This window comes from Equus caballus, chromosome 13 (genome assembly GCF_041296265.1).
Source record: "Equus caballus isolate H_3958 breed thoroughbred chromosome 13, TB-T2T, whole genome shotgun sequence".
Lineage (NCBI taxonomy): Eukaryota > Metazoa > Chordata > Mammalia > Perissodactyla > Equidae > Equus > Equus caballus.
This window is the reverse complement of record NC_091696.1, coordinates 51,248,410-51,258,030: the sequence shown is the minus strand read 5'-3', so window position 1 is coordinate 51,258,030 and position 9,621 is coordinate 51,248,410. Positions and strand designations below refer to the sequence as shown.

At 48.2% G+C, this 9,621-nt stretch overlaps 1 protein-coding gene across 9 annotated transcripts in view; it reads left to right on the top strand.

Annotated features, from left to right (window-relative positions):
- The first annotated feature begins 488 nt into the window (after positions 1-488).
- Positions 489-9,621, top strand: part of FLYWCH1 (FLYWCH-type zinc finger 1) — a 26,937-nt gene continuing 17,804 nt past the window's right edge. For 2 of the 9 annotated variants that reach the window (XM_070231114.1, XM_023616508.2), the window contains exons 1-3: positions 555-765; positions 2,604-2,719; positions 9,122-9,273. The gene's annotated coding sequence lies outside the window, so the exon portion shown is untranslated. Of the gene's footprint in view, positions 766-2,603; positions 2,720-9,092; positions 9,274-9,621 lie in introns of all 9 variants that reach the window. The other 7 variants (XM_070231116.1, XM_023616507.2, XM_070231113.1 and 4 more) reach the window with 7 other exon arrangements.

Sequence of the window (9,621 nt, the reverse complement as noted above, 5' to 3'; positions counted from 1 at the left end):
AGTATGGACTCATGGATTCTGCTTTATTCAAAGTTGTAATCCGTTATTACCATTATTTATTTTGAACCTCTAATTGGCTCAGCTTTGGGGTGGGATCATCTGAAGGTTTCAATGAACTGCATAAGAAATTTTCTTCTGCTGGCTAAGGAAACTGACGGGCCTAAAAATGCGTTTAAACAAACGCTCCCGCTCAGTAAGCGCGAAGGCAAATCCTGGGGGAGACCTGGGGGGTCTCAATTAACCGCCCCCCATCCCTCACAAGTCTGAGCGCGCCCCCACTCAGGACCATCTCTCAAAGCAGCAGGTCCGCCCGACGCTCCGCCCCCCGGACGCCGCCGTCCAATCCTGGGCTTTCCCCTCCTCTTTCGTGAGTCCTGGCCCCGCCTCCCAGCACCGATTGGTCAGGCTGCCAGCTCGGCGCCGCTCAGAGAAGATCTGGAGAAGCGGATTTCGTCCGAGGAATGGGCCCCTGCGGCCCTGCTGCGCATGCTCTCCAGGAGCCCGCTCGGGCGTTCCAAGAGGCCGGCTCCTCGCCGCCCCGCGGGGTGGCGCGCGCTCCCGACGGCCGGCGCGGCGCGCGCGGGCACGGGGCTCGCTCCCGCGAGGGCAGGTGGGAGCCGGGAGCGGGCGCCCGGGTTGTGGTGGCCGAGGGGCCTGGGCGCGAGGTCTACGCCTGTGGCTGCAGGGGCCGAGGCCAAAGGACCTGCCGCGGTTTCGTCGTCGGAGAGGGAGGGTCCCGCTGCCGTCGCCGCCCGGCCGGTGCCGGTGAGGACGGGCCCCAAGCGGGTTGGGGAGGGTCCCGGGTCCCACTGCGTGGCCGCGCCCCGACCGTAATCTCCCGGGGTCTCAAGGGATGCTGATGTGATGCTGAAGGGGGGGGGTCCCCTGGCTCTGCGTCCCGGCGCTCGGGCCGCCCCCTTGTCCTTCACCCGCGATTCGCCCCCTTTCTCCTCGCTCTTCCCCTCAACCCACCCGACCCTGGGACTGAGCCTTGACACCCTACATCAGGGAGCCCCACAGTCGGTCGCCTCTCCTGGCCGAGTGTACCCCACCCAGTTCTGCGCCCGCCCTGGCACCGCCCCCAGCCCCGTCCCATGTTTGCGGCTCTGGAGGTCCCCGTGACCTTGCACTTTTGGCTGTCCTTACACCCCTCCTTCCACCTCTGATTAGGCAGATTGCCCGTTGCAGCTTTCAAACTTTTTTGACTCAACCTACACTGAGAAATGTATTTTACGTGCGTACTGCGTGCCTGCAGATGTAGATTACCGACAGACAAGTTTAAAGGAAGGTGCTTACCCTACCTCACATGAGCGGCCCCATCTGCTCTACATCTGTCCTGTCTGTTCTGTCCTGTTCTGTTCTGTCCTATTCTGTTCCTTTCTATTCTATTCTGTTCTGTTTTGTTCAGTTCTTTCCATTCTAAAAGACTATTGCTAAGCCATTAAATGGATTTCGGGACCCAAGGAAACCCTTGCTTTAACCACAGTCTTCTGCTTCCTAACTCCTTGCGGTTGGAGGATGCTGAGCTCCAAGAATCAGATAATCACGTGTAACCTTCAATTCCCAAGAAAGTGTATATTTTTCTTATTTTGACGTTTCTCCTTTTCAGGGCTAAAATCATTTCCAGGACTTGATTTGAACTTTCTGGTTTGATTTGATCTGGTTTATCTTGTTTCTCTTCCAAAAGCTCCTTGTTGGACTTGGGGAAGAGCTAGTGTGTGAGGTTGGGACTGGATTGTGGAGCATTTATAACAGAAATGGAGATGATTTTTATTGGAGAGAAAGAATTGAGTTGAGCTTTAGGAAGATTAACCTGTCAGCACTGTGTAGGGAGAACTGGAATGGCCAGACGCTGGCTGGGAAGACCATTAAGGAGATGGTGGAAGTTGATGCCCTGGGGTGACGTGGAGTGGGAAGGCGTGGAAGATGGCCTGATCTAGAGAGAACGAGATTTGAGGACGTATTAGGCCTGGTTAGGGAGGAGTAAAATATAGGTAAGATTCTGATCTCAGGGGAGTGAGGCCGGGAGTACCGTTAGCTGGAATCTCCCTTTCTGTTCCCTCTGCATCTCTAAATTGCTTTGGAGCAGTGGTTCTCAGGGGACATTCAGCAATGTTGGTTCTCAAGACTTGGGGGGTGCTACTGGCATCCTGCAGGCAGAATGAGGGATGCTGCTAAACATCCTCCATCACGCAGGACAGCCCCCCACAGCAAAGACTTATCTGGTCCAAAATGCCAATGGTGTTGAGAAGCCCTGCTTTAGAACAGCGGTTCCTAATCTTTGAGGGGATCACTGCTGCCCTCGCCTCTCCCGGGAGTAACGCCTGTGGGCACGCTCGGAGACTCTGCTCGTAATCACGGGAGGGTTCAGAGCCAATTAACCCACCTCTCTGACCCTGTAGCTCCTTAGTGGGGGAGAGGAGAAAAGCAAATGGAATCATCCAGGAGCTTTTTCAAACATCAGGACCTTCTCGCCTCCCCCGTCCACTATTTTAGGACCCCTGTTGACCCTGGACTGGGAACTCCTGTTCTTGTGTGATGACTTACAATTTATAGGAGAATTTCACACATACTATCTCATTTGCCACTTTGCCTGTTCACAGGTGAAATCAGCCTGGAGAAGGGATGGGATTGACCCCGGGTCTCCCCACAGCAAGCCGGCGCTGAGGACCCGGGTGTTGGTGGTCGGTGATGGTGGCTCCCGCTCTCGTGTATGAAGGTAATTCTGTTGATCTGCCATCAGCTGCTTAGCCAGGCTGTGCCTCTCAGGGCCTTACCTGCTAGGGCTTGGATCCAGCAGTGTCTGAGAGGCACCCAACGGTTCTTAATCCCATGTGTCTCTTGAGCGTTGTGTTTACGCTGAGCTGTTTGTGACCACTGGCAGGACAGCAGCATCAGAGCAGGCGATCTGAGTATTGCACTCACATTGCTTTGTGCCTCAATGTGGGGGGAGGGGAGAGGCTGAGAGAGTGATGAGCCGTTAACCGTGAGGCTCTTGAACTTCCTATTTCCAGCCGCCCGACGTAAAACACTCCATTCACTCCAGAAATCTTTACTGAGCAAAAATTGTATATTATGAAATAAGCACCATAGGGCCCAAGTATTTGCCTTCAAACAATGACTATCCAAAATAAAAAGTACATTTAAATCCACCTAGAATCAATATACCTATATATAACAAATAAAAGGTTCATAAAATAATGCTCATTTTTATTACATGCCATGCAGAGTGATATTTTCTCTGTGATTTTAAAAATTGCTGTCTTTGAGGCTGGCCTGGTGGCGCAGCGGTTAAGTGCACATGTTCCACTTCGGCCGCCTGGGTTCACTGGTTCGGATCTCAGGTGCGGACATGGCACCGCTCCGCAAGCCATGCTGTGGTAGGCATCCCACATATAAAGTAGAGGAAGATGGGCACGGATGTTAGCTCAGGGCCAGTCTTCCTCAGAAAATAGAGGAGGATCGGCAGCAGATGTTAGCTCAGGGCTAATCTGCCTCAAAAAGACAAAAATTAAAATTAAAAAAAAATAAAAAATAAAAATTACTGTCTGGAACCCAAAGATTATCAGACCAATCACCAGGGCAATTTGAAAAACAGCCTTAGACCAAAACAAAGGGAATAAAACTCTTTTATACACATATAAAATGAACATGTGTGAAAGATTTTACATAACTCATTATTAATCAAGGAACCAGTAAGATCCTACAACCAGTTCACAAGAGGATACAAAGAAGATTCTAGAAGACTATAGATGAGGAATGTTGAAATGAATGTACAAATAGAGGCAAAACTGGCTTCTTCCGCAGTGGGAAGAGTTACTTACATGTCTATATCTATTTACATGGGGGAGAGAGAATTTGTGGTCTATAGACTAGAGTTATTTTGCATTGTTCTCAGTTACCTACAAGGTTCAGAGTTGTAAAAATTGCTCAATACAACAAAGGCTAGAATCAGACAGGTTGGAGGGTGTTCTAGAAAATGCATAGTTTTCCATCGAAGCACAGATTTTCCCTCTGGTCTCATAATCTCAGTGGAAGACATTTTTGACACGAAATAAGGCTGGTCTTATGAGATTTGGCCTGATTATTTGCACATGTGCAACAAGTGGGTTAATTCACCATCTAGGGCTTCTCGAGTTTGCTTTGCTGGAAGTCTCCATAAGGAATCTCAGATGGGATCTTTACAAGTCTGGTATTTGCTATCCTGAGGTACAGAAGCCGTGCCCAAGAAGCCCTTCCCCCAGATTTCACCTCCACCGCTTATAAATTTGGGCAGATTCCTCTCTTCTTGAGGTTCCCAAATTACCCCAAGGTGTCTGAAACTTGTTAAATTGTTAAAGGATCATTTCAAAAACAGTGAACTCATGACTCTCCCACTGATATAAAACAAACAGAGGTAAGTGATTTTATTTAACACATTGATGAGGGAAGCTGGACAATGTGCCGGATTCAATGAGGTAATGTATGTCGAACATTTCACGGGGTGGCCAGCACAGGGGAAACCGCGGGTCCTTCCTAAGGTAGCCACGTAGCTGTGGGCCACCTATTTCTCAAGGCCTCTATGCCAGTGTTCCTCAAAGGCAAGCCCATGGTCCACCAGTCCCAGAGCCTCACAGGGTCCTTGTTAAAAATCCAGATTCTCAAGTCCCTCTCCAGATCCTGGGTCAGAATTTTGGATGTGAAATTCAGGCATCCGCATTTTTATCAAGTGCCCCAGGTAATTCTTATGGAGACTAGAATCACACATACAAGTACCTGACATAAAAGTTTCCCGAAAACTGTACTTTACCTCATTAGGTGGACGCACCCTTTCTAGTCTCTTTCATCTTTTTAAAGACTGGTCTGAAGCTGGGTTTCTCAGCCTTTGCACTGTTGGCATTTTAGACCAGATCCTTCTTTGGGGTGCGGTGGGTGGGGAAGCTGCCCTGGGCACTGTGGGGTGTCGAGCAGCATCTGAGGCCCCACTAGATGCTGGTAGCATGCCCCACCCCACAGTTGTAACAACCAAAAATGTCCCCAGATATTGCCAAATGTCACCTGGGGCGGGGGCAGATGACCCTGATTGAGAACCACAGTCTTAACCCACTGCCTTGATACCTCGGCATCCTCAATTTGAAAAGAAGCATTTTAACTTGTTTTAAGAGTTTAGGCCCTAGAGGCAGACGTGGGAGGTTGGAATGCTGACTCCATCCTTGATGGGCCTGGCTTTGGTCACAGGAACCTAAAGTGAAGCCTTCTGTTCCTCCTCTGCAAGATGAAAGAACAGTAGAGTCTAACTGATCCTCGGTGATTTGGAAAATAACGCACACAAAGTCCTTAGCATCGTGCCAGGCCCGTGGTTGGCATTTGGTAAATATTAAATGTTGTGATGACAGTCCTTCAGATTCTTGAAGGATGTATTGGTCAGAATCCAAGAGGGAAAACAGACACGACTGTCAGATTTCAAGTGGGGATTTCATTGCTCTGCCTGGTAGTGGAAGAGGCAAGAAGCCAAACTTGGTGAACAGACCAGAGATGAGTGGTGGCTAGAAGCTGTGCCCACAGCCAGGCAGGGGGTCCAGGGCAGCAGAGGGGCCCCTGCAAAGCTGGAGCACACTGCAGTGGCGGAGGCAGGTAGCTGCGCACACACCCTCCTCACTCCGCCCTCCAGGATCCCCCTGTGCCTCCCATCAGCCAAATCAGTGGGCAGCGATGATGATCAGCCATGAAACAGCTGGTTTGTAGGGACGCCTCAGTGCGCTGACTACTTACTCTGAAGGCGCCTGCAGCTCTGTGCACCAGTATCCTCTCTGACTGGCGTTTCTGTCTTTAAGCCTCAGCTGCTGAGGGCACAGGGAGGTGCATTGGCCCTGGACCACCGGGGCCTGGGTCCGAGTCCAGACTCTCACCAGCTGTGCAGTCCTGCACCGCTCACTTCAGGCTCCAAGCCTCAGTTTCCCCAGAGGCAGAGTGGGGATGATGGTGTCACTTGCAAGAGAGATTGTTTGGGTGATGGTACTGGAGGTGTGGGCTGATGTCATAGGATTTTTGTTCCTGGCTCAGACCAACAACGTGGCTCCGGGGGGGCCCTGGGGGGGGGCTTCTCTCTTTCTCACCCTTCTACCCAGAAGGTCTCTGGGTCACTTATTATATCTGAAACTTCCATTGTGTCTATAAATTTGAAATTTGGGTTTTCAAAAACCTTTTATTTTGAGTTAATTTTAGACTTTTTAAAAAATTTTTATTTTTTCCTTTTTCTCCCCAAAGCCCCCCCGGTACATAGTTGTATGTCTTTAGTTATGGGTTCTTCTAGTTGTGGCATGTGGGACACTGTCTCAGCATGGCTTGACAAGCAGTGCTATGTCCGTGCCCAGGATTCAAACTGGCAAAACCCTGGGCTGCCACAGCGGAGCACACAAACTTAACCACTCCGCCACTGGGCTGGCCACACTTAATTTTAGACTTTTAAAAAATTACAGGGGCCAGCCCTGTGGCCTGGTGGTTGGGTTTGTGTGCTCCACTTCAGCGGCCTAGATTTGCAGGTTTGGATCCCGGGCAAGGATCTATGCTGCTAGTCAGCCATGCTGTGGTGGCGGCCCACATACAAAATAAAGGAAGATTGGCATGGATGTTATCTCAGGGCTAATCTTCCTCTAGTAAAAAAAAAAAAAAGTGTTAAAAATTACAAAAACAGTACAAAGAATTCCCATATACCCATCCCCCAGTCTCCCTGAATGTCAGCTATCCGTGATCAAAACCAGGAAATCAGCTTTGGTGCAGCGCTATTAACTGAAACTCCTAATCTTATTCAAATGTCACCAGCTCTTCCGCTAGCATCCTTCTCTGTTCTGGGATCCAGTCATCACGTCTCCTTAGGCTCCTCCAGTTGTGACAGGTCCTCCACCTTTCCTTGTCTTTAATGACCTTGACACTTTGGAAGGGTCCTGGTCGGTTGTTTTGTTGACTGTCCCTCCTCGTGGCTCGTCTGGTTGGAATGGGGGTGCGTTGGGCAGGGGTATCACAGAGATGATGCCGTGTTCTTCTCTGTGCATCTCACCGAGGAGGTCAGGGCGTTGGTGTGTCTTCCTCCTGGTGAAGTTGACGTTGATCTCTTAGGATCTCAGGGGGTATCTGTGAGATTTCCCTGTCTTTCCCTCTGTAGTTAATAAATGTCTTGGGGGAGATACTTCAAGGCTATGCAAGTCCCACAACAGCGATTTTTAATGTACTTCACTTTTATTCATTTCTGTGTTCTATTGTTTGTTTTACTCTTTATTTTCTCATGTGACACTGTCACATAGGAATGGAATCCCTGCTTTTTCTGAGTTACGGAGTTAAAAAAAAATTACCAAGGAAGAGATACAGCCTATCTTTAAAGCATTTGATATTTTCCCACTGTAAAAAGAGTTCATGTGCATTGTAAACAACTCTGAGAAAATGAAATTTAAGGAAAAAATTAATCACTATTTTTACTACTTTTAACATTTTGAGATATTTCTTAATTATTGAAGGTTTTTTGAAGTCATGAATATAGAAAATAAAATTAGTCAATAAATAACAAAGATGATCAGAGTGGGGAAGAGAGAGAAGAAAAGAAAAGTGGATTGAGGGCTACAGGTAGTGTCTGGTCCAAGTTACGCTTTGGTCTGTTTTTGAAAACCTTGCTTGTTTAGTTTAGAAAAGATAGTCTTTGCTGAATTTGTTAATTGGATTCTGATTTCTGACTAATAAGTTTTGAAAATACAGACGTTTTTGGAAGTCTTCTTGATTTGTTTTTGTGACATGGAAACATTCTCAAATTCTTGTTTTGGAAACGGGTGGTGCATTTAATTAATTTTACCGAGGATGCGCACGTATATTTTGAGGAGCTACATCGCCATCTCGTGGCCTTCTGCGGTATTGCTGCTGAGGATTTCGAAGGTGTTTTCATGACTGTGAGGGGCCTCTGTGTCATAATGCCCCGTCCTTTACAAAGGCTCCATCTTCTCTGCGGGGGGCGGCTTCCCACTCTAAAGTGGAGTGAGATAGCAGATGACATGTTGACCACAGTGTGTGCGCAACAGAAAATAAAGTGTATGTTAAAAGCACTAACACAGGAAAGGAAATAGCTGTGCATTCGAGTGGCAGGGTTATGGGTGATTTACTAGTATCATGTTCTTAATATTTTTTAAATGTTTTCTATATAGTTTTTATAATATAATATTAGCAACCTACAAAATGTCTCAATATCTAATCCGTGCCACCCCTCTCCTCCGATGAGGAAACCCAGCCCAGGAGTGAGAAGCATGTTTACGGTGTGTTTTTAATCCAACTGACCCCGGAGACCTGAGGCATACCTGTAAGGATTTTTAAAAACGGCTTTATTGAGATATGAGTCACTTACATACAGCTCCCCCATCTAAAGTGTATAATTTAATGTTTTTTGTGTATTCACAGAGTTGTGCAACCATCGTACGATCAATTTTACAACATTTTCTTTGCCCCGAAAAGAAACCCCACATCCCTTAGCATCACTCCCTAATCTCCCTCTGCCCCTGGACCCATGCAGCCACTCACCTGCCTTCCATCCCTGTGGATGGGCCTGTTCCGGACATTTCAGAGAAGTGGGCTCACACAGCCTGCTGTCTTTTGTGTTTGGCTTCTTTCAGGGAGCATGTTTTCAAGGTTTGCCCACATTGGAGCATCTAACAGAATGTCCCTCCTTTTTATTGTTGAATAAATCCCATTGTATGGACAGACCACACACAGGCCAGAGCAGGTATTTCAGAGGGAGAACATGGTTTACGGACCGACCCAGCCAGTGCTGATCCTGCATGATAGCCAAAGAGGGAAGGAGGGTCTGCAGAGTTAGGGGCAGCCGCCTGCTAGCCAGCGTGAGAAGGAAGGGGTGAGGGCTCTTCTTGCGAAGTCAAACTGTTGAGGGAAGGAAGTTGCCCTTAGGTTTTGTTTTAGGATGCCTATAGGGAGACCTGTGAACCGTGAGGGTCCAAATGCAAAGAACCAGCTGAGGCAAAGAGGTTTGGCGAGCAGGGTCTGAAGGGGGGAGAAAGGACCCCAAGGGGGAGGGGATGTACCGAGCGGACCGGATGCAGACACTTCATTTTCCAAATCAGGATGGAATATGTCCGCTCTCTGTATCCAGACAGTGAAGAGTGATAAGAGTTATGAGGATGTCCACCCTTGATGGATTAAATGTGAAACAGAGAAAACTTGCACAACTGAATCGTGGAGAGATAACTTCAGTTAATCAGAAATCTGCCGTCGTATGGAGAACTCATTCACCCATGACGCTAGGTAAACGGGGCATTAGCACATACAGTTTGTTACAGGTGTTTTTCTCCTGTGTGGTGAAGTATATGACAAAAACTTACAACACTAATCATTTTTAAGTGTACGGGTCAGTGGCATTAAGTACAGTCCCATTGTTGTACAACCATCGCCTGCATCCATCTTTTCATCATCCAGAACTGAAACTCTGTCCCCATCACACAGCAGCCCCCGCTCCCCCGGCCCCGCCCCAGCAACCACCATCTGACTGCTGTCTCGTGGATTCGACAACTCTGGCTACATCACATAAGTGGAATCACACAGCAGCGTCCTTTTGTGACAGGCTTATTTCATGTGACAGACTTTTAAAATAGT